Consider the following 12,784-nt stretch of genomic DNA (forward strand, 5'->3'; position numbering starts at 1 on the left):
AAGGGGCTTGTAAATCTGCCCCTTAATGTCCTGCTCAGAGCTCGTCAGTTTGTAATAGAAAGTACTTTTTTTATCAAACTTTCTTAATTGAGTTTTTCCTAGGGCACAGCGTTACACAAAGGTAATAATACACAACGAGAGTGTCAAAGGTAAACATTAGAATGCCAATAGTACATACAGTTTCCACTATGTAATGACATTTTCCTTGTAAACAGATATTTCAGTGAAAGCGCTGTCATCAAATGTTCCGTCTCAATGAATCATACCAGTTGCCCAACAAAAATCCCCCCTCCCCCCGAAAACCCTAAACTATAAACCATGAGTAAGGATAACGGTGCTGTGTACTGTGATGGGTGTGGATAAACCAGGTAGAAGGAAGCCTCTCTATAGGACTGCGGGTACCTACAGGGTCTCCAGCAGCACTCCTATGATATTATATCTGAAAATGGAAGAAATTTTAATCGCAAATAGAAGAACTAAATAGTGAACAAATGCAATTTGTGAATACAGGGTGCTACCCCTGGTATAGATCTGTATGGTGCTACACCACAACACTCCCAGTATTTTTTCTCACCCAGTTACAGTCCCTAAGAGCCCTTTGGCAGAGGCTTGAATTGGGCACAGGTGCAGATTACATTCCACACAGGTTTGGATGCTCATTCATTTTGCTTATTCTTAAACCCAGTCACTTCTCCTACACAGCCAGGCAGATTTCTTTCCTCCCTTGGCCAGCAGGAGGGCGGGTGGGCGGATAGGTGGGCAGGTGGGCTTTTCAGGCAGGCAGGCAGTAAGAGAGAGCATGAGCTCTGTCAGCAGAAAATGCAGACTGCAGGTGTTGTCCTCTCACCTCTGGTATGCTGGCTGTTAGGTGGACCATAACCCTTGTCACACAGCAGTCCTTCAAGTACTCTGCAGAGCATTTCTTTACTTGTTCTTGAAGGTCTTGGAATTTGAACTACTAAGAAGGGTAGTTTGGGTTTCATTTTTATACACCTGTTCCGTACCAGTGATGTCGATCCAGTGTCTCAACCTTTAGAATCGGTTTGGGTTTGTTCTCTTTTCAAGTGTCCTTCTCAGGCTGCTCTCCAGTCACAGCCTCTGTATAAAGTGATGCTTTTCACAGGACTCAGGACTGGGGAGGTCTTCAAGCAAGAGCACCCACAACATTGACATAATGAAGTGTTAGTTTTTTGCCCCAGTCTACCAATGGCTTTTCTAAAACTGTAATCGGGAAGAGGCAAAAGCACAGGCATGACCTAAAAACGTCCTCACCTTGAACTACAAACAGCAATACCATCCTTTATGCCTTTCTTCAATCAAATGGCCATGCTCTGAAAGAACTAATCAGCAGCGCTTTGCTAACAACAACTTCATGGAATTTCAAAAAGTACCCTGTCTGCTCCCTTCTTACTTCATTGTCTGGTTCTGCCCCCTCCAACCACAGGTATGCAGGCAATACACTTCCACAAACTGGGGACACTAAATCCTCCTCCTCTTCCTCTACTAACTTTAGTACCCTAGTTAAAACACGCAGAAAGCCTTCCTTCCAAAAATGTACCACACACACTTGACTTACATACAGAATGCCATCTCAAGGTTCGGGGTTTCACTTAACAAAGGAACTTTACACAAGAGGGTCCGTACAGCAGACTTTCAGTGACACAGATAAAAAGGACAGCCAACCATAAGATCGGTAAACGCTGTTGTTATGTTATGTTATGTTAAACAAATTTATAAGGCGCAACTAACACCATTAGGTTTCTTGGCGCCATAATGAAGAGAGCAGATGAGGGAGCAACAGAGGCCGTTTATTTGTAGGATTCAGTAAAAAGAAAAGTTTTAAGGGAAGATCTGAATTTGGGGTACGGAGTGGACAGTCTGAGAGGCGGAGGGAATTCCAAAAAGTGGGGGCCAGGAAGGAGAACTTGAGCCCGCCGTGTTTCTTCCTCTTGTATCTGGGAGTGGATAACAGGGCCAGTTTGGAAGACCGGAGAGTGCGAGGGGGGACGTAGGGTTGAAGGAGGGAAGAAATAAAGAGGGGGCCCTGACCGGCAAGGGATTTGAAAATGATACAGCCCAGCTTGAACTTGCAGCGGGCGGCTACCGGGAGCCAATGGAGGCTTTTTAGGAGGGGGCGGACGTGTTGATCTCTTGGGAGAGAGTGGATCAGGCGGGCAGCCTGATTCTGGATCAGCTGAAGCCGCCTAAGTTGGTAGGCTGGGATGCCAACATAGAGCGCGTTGGCGTAGTCGAGCCTCGATATTACTAGCGCAAGCAGGGCCAGGGTAAGGGCCTCGGAAGTAAGTAGCCGGGAGATTTTCCTGATTTTCCTTAGTTGAAAATGGCTGGAGGAGACTACCGCGCTAATCTGGGGCGTCATAGAGAGGTCGCTGCTGATGACGACTCCCAGACTTTTGACACAGTTGGCAGGGCGGGGTGGACTGCCGAGGCTGACAGGCCAGAAGGAGGAGTCCCAAGGGTTGGAAGAGCCCCCGACAAGAACCAGCTCGGTCTTGTCGGGGTTGAGCTTCAGGTGGTTTGAGCTCATCCAATTGCTAATAAAGCAGAGGGTGTTTTGGAAGGTAGAAATGGAATCAGCAGAGGAATCAATGTTGAAAATTAGTTGTATGTCATCAGCGTAGTTGAACGCTGTGACATTGAACTGTCGGAGGGCACGAATAAGTGGGGAAAGATACAAATTAAAAAGGAGGGGGGGATAGGGAAGAACCTTGTGGGACACCACAGGTAAGTTTGACCTGGGAAGCAGAGAACTGGGATAGTCTGACAGCTTGATGGCGTTGGGTCAGAAAGGAGCGGACCCAGGCCAGGGCGGTACCCTGGATGCCGGCCTCCCCGACACGGTCGACCAAAATATCATGGTCGACCGTGTCAAAGGCGGCCGACAAGTCCAGGAGGACCAGAGCCTGGCAGATGTTAGCGTCCGCTCCCCTGCGCAGTTCTTCCATGACAGAAAGAATGACAGCTTCTGTTGAGTGCGCGGGTCTGAATCCAGCCTGCTGGGGGTCCAGTGCACTAGAGTCTTCCACAAAAGAACTGAAAATCTGAGTGACGTGCGACTCTAAAACTTTGCTGAGAAAAGGGAGAAGGGAAATTGGGCCATAGTTGCTCATGATGGAAGGGTCTGCCGAGGGTTTCTTTAGAATGGCAACCACCTCGGCCTGTTTGAAGGGTCCAGGAACCTCCCCTATGGTCAAAGAGTTGTTCAAAAGAGCAAGGGGGGGTCTGGACAGGAAGTGAAAGCTTCTCGGAGGACCGAGGGGGGGCAACAATCGCTGGGAGAACCAGAAGAGACTTTGTGTAGGAGTGACAAAAAGTTATCCTTTGAAATGAGAGGGATGTGAGTAAAAGTGTGAGTGTAAGAATGACTAGGAACACAAGAAGGTGTGGGAGCAGGTGAAGAAATGGAGATGCTGGTTTTAATTTTGATGATTTTCTCCACAAAAAATTGGTTAAGGGAGTCGCACAGGGATTGGGAAGGGAGGGGGGCTAGGGCGACTCTTTCCGGGTTAGATAGTTCATCCACTATAGAAAAAATATCTTTGGATTTATTGGAGGAGTTCAAGATTTTGCTTGGGAAGTAGCATGATTTGGCCGCAGTAATTGCTTTCTTGTACTCCTTCAACCGAGACGAAAAAATCTCTTTTGATTCGAGGGAGTAATCCCGGCGCCAACATCTCTCTGCCTGGCGGAGACTGAGTTTGTGTGCGCTGAGCTCAGTGGTAAACCACTTTTGGCTGTTGGTTCCCACCACCCGTTTTAAGTGCTAAACCGAGGACGGGAACACTAGTCCTTGATCCAGTATGAAGACCTGCTGAGTGTATCCCTCCAAGTCACAGGACAGGGCCTGGGCATCACATTGTCAGGCTTTGACCTAGACCTCTGCACACACATTACAGTGATTCCAGGGCCAAAATTGAAGTTAGGATACCAGTTTCACATGCACCCAGAGCAGGGGTACATGCTAGCCAGCTTTGCAGGGGACATTCCCATTCCAACACTGAGTCGTAATTTTTCTGCTTGGCACTCCTTAGATCATTTGACTTCAAAGTGCCACACTGCAGAAATAGAATATTTAGCAATAATACTAATAAGCAGGGAATAAGGGTAACTATTGTTGTTGTGCTCTGGAAGATTGTAGACGGTTTCTCCTGATGGGATGAGTATCAGCAGAGACACCAAAGGAACAAGCATTGGCATGGCTAAACACTTATAAGGTCCCAAAGGTGAGACCTATTGTCTATGCCAATGCTTGTTATGTTTTTGTTCTTGGGGGAAACCAGGCTAGTGCCAGAAGGGTCAAGGGTGAGTGGCAGGTAGGTGAGGAGTGAATGCCAGGAGGGACAAGGGTGACTGTCAGGCCATGGGGGTGAAGGGTGAGTGCCAGAGAGGTGAGGAGTGAGTGGGAGGGGAAGGGTGAGTGCCGAGAAGGGGGAAGTATGAGTGTCAGGGGTGAGGGGTAGCTGCTAGGCCAGGGAGGTGAAGGGCTAGTGCCACGGAGGTGAAGGTTGAGTGCCAGGTCAGGGGGATGAAGGGTGAGTGCCAGGGAGATGAAGGTTGAGTGCCATGGAGGTGAGACGTAAGAGTCAGGAAAGTCAAGGGTGAGTGCCAGGGAGGGGAAGGGTGAGTGCAAGGGGTGAAGGGTAGCTGCCAGGCCAGGGGGATGAAGGACTTGTGCCATGGAGGTGAAGGGTGAGTGCCAAGGGGGCGAGTAGTGAAAACCTGGAGGCACATGGGTGAGTGTCAGGGAGGTGACAGTTGAGTGTCAGGCAGAGTCAATGCTGAGTGCCAGGTGCGAGGAGTGACTGTCGGGTCTGAGGGGTGAAGGGTGAGTGCCAGGGAGGTGAGGGGTGAGTGACAGACTGCAAACAGTAGTGAGCTGGGTCTAGAAGGAGGTGCAGAGATCATCACCCGGTGTGTGCCAGGCTAGGACGCACCAGTGCCAGGCCAAACTTGGGTTGATGCAAGAACCTCTGAAAGGCGGGTGCCAGGTCACTCGTAACCTTAGTACAGGAGTTGGGTGTGCAGGCGATAGTAACATCTTCAAACAAGAAACTATTCAAAATCCTGAATACTCCACTTTATGGTCTTGCAACCTTATGTGGAAAATAATTAGCAAATGAATGGGCTTCCGTAGCGGACTTGCAGCATGTTTCAGGAACTTTTTGAGATAAAGTTTGCATTGCAAATAATCCAAAGCTAACACAATTTGAATTAGTAACGGTAAGATTCAAAATCAACTAGAGACAAGTTAAAAAAGCACCACAGAATTGAACCGAGGATACAGAATAATACAAATGGGGCAATATTGGTCTCCTTTTCACAGCTGACAGCCCAAAAAACAGGGTGTTGTGGAGGACTCGGATTCTGGTGGAATCAGAATTTTTAAAAGAGTCAATTTTTCATAAAACTTTGTTGCGGTTGTGTGTGTGGTTGTGTGTTTGTGGGTGGTTGTGGTTGTATGTGGTGGTGTGGTTGTGGGTGAGGTTGTGATTGTGTGTGGGTGTGGTTGTGGGTGTGGTTTGGCGTGGTTGTGTGTGTGTGGTGGTTGTGATTGTGATTGTGTGTGGTTGTGTGGTTGTGTGTGTATGTGGTTGTGTGTAAGGTTGTGGTTGTGTGTGGTTGTGTGGTTGTGTGTGTGTGTGTGTGGTTGTGTGTGTGTGTGGTTGTGGGCGTGTGATATGTGGTTGTGTGTGTGTGGTTGTGGGCACGCGGTATGTGGTTGTGTGTGTGTGATTGTGGGTGTGTGGTATATGGTTGTGGTTGTGGGCGTGCGGTATGTGGTTGTGTGTGTGTGGTTGTGGGCGTGTGGTATGTGGTGTTGTGTCTGTGTGGTTGTGTGTGTGGTTGTGTGTGTGGGCGTGTGTGTGTGTGTGGTTGTGTGTGTGGTTGTGTGTGTGTGCTGTTGTCTGTGGGTTGTGTCTGTGTGGTGTTGTGTCTGTGTAGTTGTGTCTGTGTAGTTGTGTGTGTGGGCGTGTGGGCGTGTGTGTGTGGGCGTGTGTGTGTGGGCGTATGTGTGGGGGTGTGTGTGGGGGTGTGTGTGTGGTTGTGTGTGGGTGTGTGTTTGGTTGTGTGTGGTGTGTGTGTGGTTGGGCATGTGTGGTTGTGTGTGTGTGGTTGTGTGTGGTTGTTTGTGTGTGTGGTGTGTGTCTGGTTGTGTGTGGTGTGTGTGTGGTTGTGGTGTGTGGTTGTGTGTGTGTGGTGTGGGGGCGGTTGTGTTTGTGTGTGTGTGGTGTGTGTGGTTGCGTGTGTGGTTGCGTATGTGGTTGTGTGTGTGGTTGTTGGCTTGTGGTGTTTTGGTGTGTGGGTGTGGTTGTGTGTGTGGGCGGGTGTGTTTGTGTGTGTGGTGTGTGTGTGGTTGCGTGTGTGGTTTTGTGTGGTTGTGTGTGTGGTTGTGGGTGTGGTTGTGTGTGTGTGGGTGTGGTTGTGTGTGTGTGTGCGTACTGTAATCCATGCAAGTTGCTTGTTGGGAGCAATTAAATTAGGCCAGATACCAATTTGTATAGTTGGTAGGCATTGACGAGCAGAGTAAATACGTGGTCGTGCACGGAAGAGACTACAAAGTTTGAGACCAATAATTTCATTAATAAAACTAATAATAATAAGACTATTTTGATGCAACTCGAAAAAGTTTGCACACCATTGTAATTTACATTTGGATTCAAACGAAAGTGAAAGTGATCTGACGGAGGCAGAGGGGAAAGCACGGGAAATAAAAACAAGCAACTTAATGACCTGTGACGGAGGAGATAGATGGTGGCTGCGCGCGTGCACGCTTGCGTGAACGCAGGTGAGTAGCCAGCCAGTAGCACTTTGAAAACTCACCTACTAAATGTCTCGGCCAGAGTAGCGCATGCGGTGGATTAGGCGAGACCTAAAAACGGCCATTTGGGAAGAGAAAGTAGAAGTGAGGGATAAGTGAATGATGGCAGAAGCTGAGACTTGAGCCAGAAGAGAAGTCCATTGAAATAGATGCTATAAAGAAAATAGGCAAGGAACGAGGACAAAGAAGATAAAAAACTCAAGACGGTTAGATCGAAAAAAATATCCGCATTCAGGGGAACTGACGAAATGACATTTAAAGTGGGATGTATCATATTTTCCTAATGGGGCAAGAATATTGTCTTCTTGTGCACTCGAGGAAAATTAGCCATACATGCTGAAATAAAAAAAAATTGGCACCATTGCTCTACATGTAGCTCTACAATAGGCCTGTTGTGCGTTTTAGACTACATAGGAATTCCCTTCCATCGCCTCCCTGCCTTTTGACTGGGATGTGAGCTGTGGACTTCTTTGATTTGAAAAAGGGCCCGGGTTTCTAAACGAAAAGCGAATTACTTCAAAACAAGGTCGCAGTTCACATTAACTTGTGACGGGTTTGTGAATCTGTTTTTTTCCCTTGATAATTAAGCATTTCATGTTTTTGGCAGTTTACAGAGATTTTTTTGTTTGCTACTGCTACTTCTTGAGCAGATTTTGTTAGGAATCAGAATAAAACCCAAGTTGATGAATCGCTTCATGAAGTTGAAATCTTTAATCAGTTTAGTTCATTAGTTGTTCATGACTTTTCCACTTGTGTTAAATGTATATTTTTGATGGAAGTTAATCAGAATCTAAATTAAATTTCTAAATGACGCAAAGTCACCAAGTTTGGTATCCGAATACCATACCATGCAGGTCAGCTATGACAGTCTATTGCAATGTAGTGCCAGAGAAAAAACACAGGTTATGTACCTGGTGATTTTATTCAATTTTTTAAAATATGCTGTGTAATAAATAAACGCTATGTAAGCTTATGGGCTTTTTGGAGTTCTGTCGAACCCAAACCTACAGGAGAGAAGGATATGAGAAGGGGATGGAATTAATGGTGGAGAGCACAGAGGAAGGGTCAAGGAGTGTGTTCATCTTCCAGACACAGCATTGGCACATGCAACAACTTGGAGAGAACAAGAGATAAGGGGAGAGGTTGAGGGCTACAATGGAACACCCTGGATTACGGAGACAAGGAAGGGTTTCTAAACCCATACACGAAGAGACGGGAAAAGGAAGTAGTTAGGAGCAATGATTAGGAGGCTGGGGTGATAGGTTAGTGCATGTAATGTGCATGCTACCAGCTTTGTTATCTGAAGACATGGATCTAAAGCAAAGCCCTGGTGTGGGTGGGGTGAGTTTAGGAGAGAAATGTGCATATTCCATCGGCCAGAGAAAGCGCTCAAAACTTGGAAGCTAATATAGAGGCCAGTGAGGCCACCAAGTCTGACAGATAATTTGTAGGCAAACAGGTTGTGGTGCCCTACCACCTTCCTTCTCCTAATGTTGGTAGACTCGTTCTTCCTCGTCCTAATGGATAAATTGTGGTCAGGCTTATTGGAATACATATAAGATCTAATAGATAATGTGCCTAAAGAAAGACCTAGGATGTTTTGTAGATGGAAGGGTTCTGTGGGGCTCTAGATCCAACCCTAATATGTCTATGTGGTGGCTGCTAGACCCAAAGTCAGCAGCAGCAAACTGATAAATCCAGATGGGCAGAGTCGGAAGAGCCCTATGCAAGTGAAAGGGCAGCTTGGAGAAATATACTAAAGCCTGGGTCTAACACACTCTCACCCCGATACACTACTTCTTCATAAGCTCAGGCCCTGTCAAAACATGTGTCGAGTATATCTGTAGTGGGCAAGCCTCTAATATAACATGCATCCCTGTGTCCCAATCTATGAAGCACGTGGAAGGATGCTAGCAACCACCTTATAGACCTTATCCCTCATCAAGGATGGGCTCGGAATGAGAATGGACATTAAACTTGAAGGGGATGGTACATTTGACCTCCGAAGTATAAGTAATTGTCAGAATTAATGGAAAGGATAAAAGAAGAGGGACTAACGCAGAGCTAAAAAGACAGTGCCCCTTGAGGTTATTAGAGCAGGGAAAATGTTGATATTTGCATACAGGGCCTAGGTAGGTGAGGTTGCTTTCTGTCCTTTTATCCAAAGATAAGGGTACATGGAATAATGTAGATATTAAGTACACAGTAGTGATATTAGACTAGTTGTCACAGTGAGGCAGAAAGCATTGGACAAGTACTACATTAGACATTAGATTTTATTTACAGTTAGAAAGTGCTGATCTTCACTATGGTGAATGTATTGGGAAAACGTATTGGAAAGGTAGTCTGTTGATGCACCATGAATAGATTCGAAGACTAGTGTTGGAAGTTTGTACCGGGCCCCTTCCTCATCAGAAATCCAGTCTGCTCCATTGTGATAGTGATGTTTTGTTAAGTGCTCCTTAACCCACGAGGGTATCATGACGATAGCGTGAATTAGGATGTTTCTGGGGAGAGTGTATAAATCTCTGAAAATCTCCTTTAGGGCAGTTGCCAAAGAGACTGAATATTCGTTGAGGAGGAGATCACATTATTGAAATGATCCAGTTTGCTGATCAGTGAGTGTGTTGGCTTTATGGAGGGGATATGATGACAGATTTGATTTGATGTTTAGCTGCTGATGAAAGATTTCAAACAGTTGGTTGGGTTGGAGAGAATGTAGCGGCTTCCTTCAGATAGAGTGAACGTCAGTATTTCCAGAGGAAAGTAGCTAGAGCAAAGTGTAGAGGTAGTCATAGGATGAATTAAAGTAAAAGGCCTCTGTCTTAAATAAGTTCAGCCTGAGGAAATTGAGGGCTACCCAGTGATGAATAGTAGTAAGACAGTCATGTACATGTGATTGTACAAAGGGTGACAACTTTGGGAAAGAGAAGATGTTCTTGACGTCTGCATATATAGGATGTTGGAAAAGAGAGATGTTGTCACTAGGGGAAGTAGTACAATTATCAAAAAGGAAAGGACCCAAAACGTAACCTGTGGGACTCCAACAGGTAATGGAGTGGGAGTTGAATTTTGGATTACCTCAACAGAGATGGACCATTGTAGGAGGTAGGATGAAAACCAAATGCGAGTAGAGCCTCAATTGCCACAGGCTCTTAAAGCACAAAGTACATTTGGGGTCCACAGTTTTGAAAGATGCAGCTAGATCAAGTACTGGTAGGGGGGATGATAGAGGGTTGTGGTGGGCTGAGGTGATGAATTTGACTAGGTGTGTGACGGCTCTTTCAGTGTTGTAGAGAGAACAAAAGCCCTATTGGAAGGGATTGAACAGATTGGTAGAATAGAGATAGAAAGTTTAGACAGTAAGGCAATGTATTCAAGTAGTTTACAAAAGTAATTTGAGACATTGGGCGATGAAGGTGAATGTGGGATCTGCTGCCTTATAAAATATGAGAGATCGGTTCTGAATAAGAGTGGACGGTTGAATATTGTGGTCAGACAGAGGAGCACATTGGTTGTCAAAGCAAGGTTTTTTGGTTTGAGGACTGAAAATATTATATGGGGTGTATCTGCATGTTCTTTATAGAGTTTGATTCCAAAATGTAAGTAGAGAGACTCTAGGATGTGCCTCAAGCTGAGATGCAAAGCAAAGTTGGAGGTGAAGACCCATGTCACTGATGCAGGATTAAAATATGCATGTCAGTACTGCAGGACAGTAACCACAAGAGGCCACATAGGTGATGATAGTGGATTATAGGAAAACAATCAATATAAAACATTTTCATTGTGCAAAAGCAGGTCTAACTTTAATAATCATGAATATACGTTTTCATCGCATAGTAAAACAAATCTGGCTAACCAAGGAAGATTGGACTAAGGAGAAATGGAAGTATTACAGGCAAGTCGAGGCATCTTTTAAGATCGGTATTTCTTTCAGAGACACTGGGCTGTTGTGAAATATCTTTTCTTCTCAGAACTTACCACTCTCAGCTGACTAGTACAGTCCTGTTCAGGTTAAACCAAATGAGTATTATATGTAAATAAAAAGTATTTTATCTCACAACAATAACTACTCGATCAAAATGGTTAGCATCTTATGCCGGCACAGTCCACATGCTTAGTACCTAATTAAGGATTCAGAAAAGGGGGGTTCAGAAAAGGGGGTGGTGATGAACAGAGTGTCTGAATTAAGCAGACCACTCTTACCCAGTCCAAAGATCAGGGCTTGATCCATCACCGTTATTTAGCTCACTGCACCATCCCAGCTCAGAACCTGGCTATATGCAAATCAGTCTGTCCCTGGCCCAGTGCATCATGGGAACAGGGCAGATTAAACTACCAAGCCAATTCTTCACCAGAAAGGAGACAAGCTTCCGGTAACCGGTTTCTGGCATTTCAGCCGTCGTCGGCCCAGCTTGCTTGAATCCTGATGGTGCAGTGAGCAAGGGACCTAATTAAGCATGGGCGGAAAATCCGTTTCGCTCGCGGATTTTGCGGATTTTCGGTAAATTCGCAATCCGCGAGATTCGCGAATCTCCCGCAAAATCCGCGAGCAGCGGATTTTGCTCGCACTGTTCGCGTGAGTTCGCGGCTTCCCAGTACAACTTCGCGCCCCGCGAATAAGTGCAAAATTGCAGAAATACAATCTTAGCAAAACTGAAACTACTTACCAGGTTCAAAAGTTCAGGCTCATCATTAGTAGCCATTTCCTGTAGTGCTTCCTGAGGGGCCCCTCCAGAGTTCAGTTGCCAGTTGCAACTATTATGTGACCCTGCTCTGAACCTCAGAATAGTTACACATATGCCACAAAGGTCCTGAATTACAGCTAAGGGAGACAAGCAGGAGCCAGGCTGGAAGTTCAAATCCATTAATCAGCCCCTAATTCATTATTGTCAGTTGGGGCTGGGCAGGTGTTGTAACTAATTTTGCAACAATGAAAGCACTTAGCAAGTGCAAAAGATCACTAATCAGGGACCACTAAGGAAGCAGGTGCCAGCTAAAAAAATATTCTGTGACACATTAATCAGCCCCAAATGAATTCAGGTCACTTGAGGCAGGGAAGGTGTGCTTGCGTTGCCACAATAATGTACACTGACTGGACAACCAGAGGGTGCTGTGATGAAACAGAGGGTGGCATGGGTGGGCCAGAGGGTGGCATGAGTAGTCAGAGAGTGGCAGTGGTGAAGAAGAGTGTCCCAAACAGGCTGGACACGTAGAAACAACAAGTTCGCGAAACTTGCGACCCAACAGGTAAGTTCGCAATTTGCGACATTGTACAAAACCCTCGCGAACTGGCAGAAACCCGCGCAAACACACAAAAAAAAAAATCCGCAAATTCGCGAGAATTCACGGATTTTGCGGATTGCGAGTTCGCAAATCCGCAAAATTCGCGAACGCGAGATTCGCAAAATTCGCCCATGCTTAGACCTAATTAAGGCATTGGTGGTTTGATTTGTATGATCTACCGGCGTCTGTCTACTGCACGTTGGAAAATAATCTTGTGCAAGTGGGTTAAATGTCACTAGCAGGAGGAATGACTTTTACCTTAGACTTCCACATTAAGGTAAACGTTGACATTTTTTCTCAGTTGCTAGTTTGGTAACTGAGTGTTCAGGAATTTTGGATACACTAAGGGGTCGATTATGAGTTTTGATGGTGCAGGAGCGGGTGGTACACCAGCGTCGCGCCCCCGCACCACTGAGACTTGCTGCCGCCTGCCAGGTTACAACTTTAAACCTATAAGTATTGACATACATTTGGCCATATAATACTGAACCTTGTATGGTCCGAAACATATGTTTACCAAACTGTGGTGGTCTGGTGAATTTGTTTTTGCAGCTAATGAATGGCACTGCCTTGTCCAATGTTAACCGTTGAACTGTAGAAAAGTAAAGTCTAGTTGCAGTGTTGTTCTTTAAAGACTAGTTGTGATGCCATATTCTG

At 45.8% G+C, this 12,784-nt stretch overlaps 1 protein-coding gene across 1 annotated transcript in view; it reads left to right on the plus strand.

Annotated features, from left to right (window-relative positions):
* The window catches only part of LOC147665696 (serine incorporator 3-like), a 122,222-nt gene that overhangs the window by 16,581 nt on the left and 92,857 nt on the right, over positions 1 to 12,784 (plus strand). The gene's annotated exons all lie outside the window — the stretch shown is intronic.

This window comes from Lissotriton vulgaris, unplaced genomic scaffold (assembly GCF_964263255.1).
Source record: "Lissotriton vulgaris unplaced genomic scaffold, aLisVul1.2 SCAFFOLD_260, whole genome shotgun sequence".
Classification (NCBI taxonomy): domain Eukaryota; kingdom Metazoa; phylum Chordata; class Amphibia; order Caudata; family Salamandridae; genus Lissotriton; species Lissotriton vulgaris.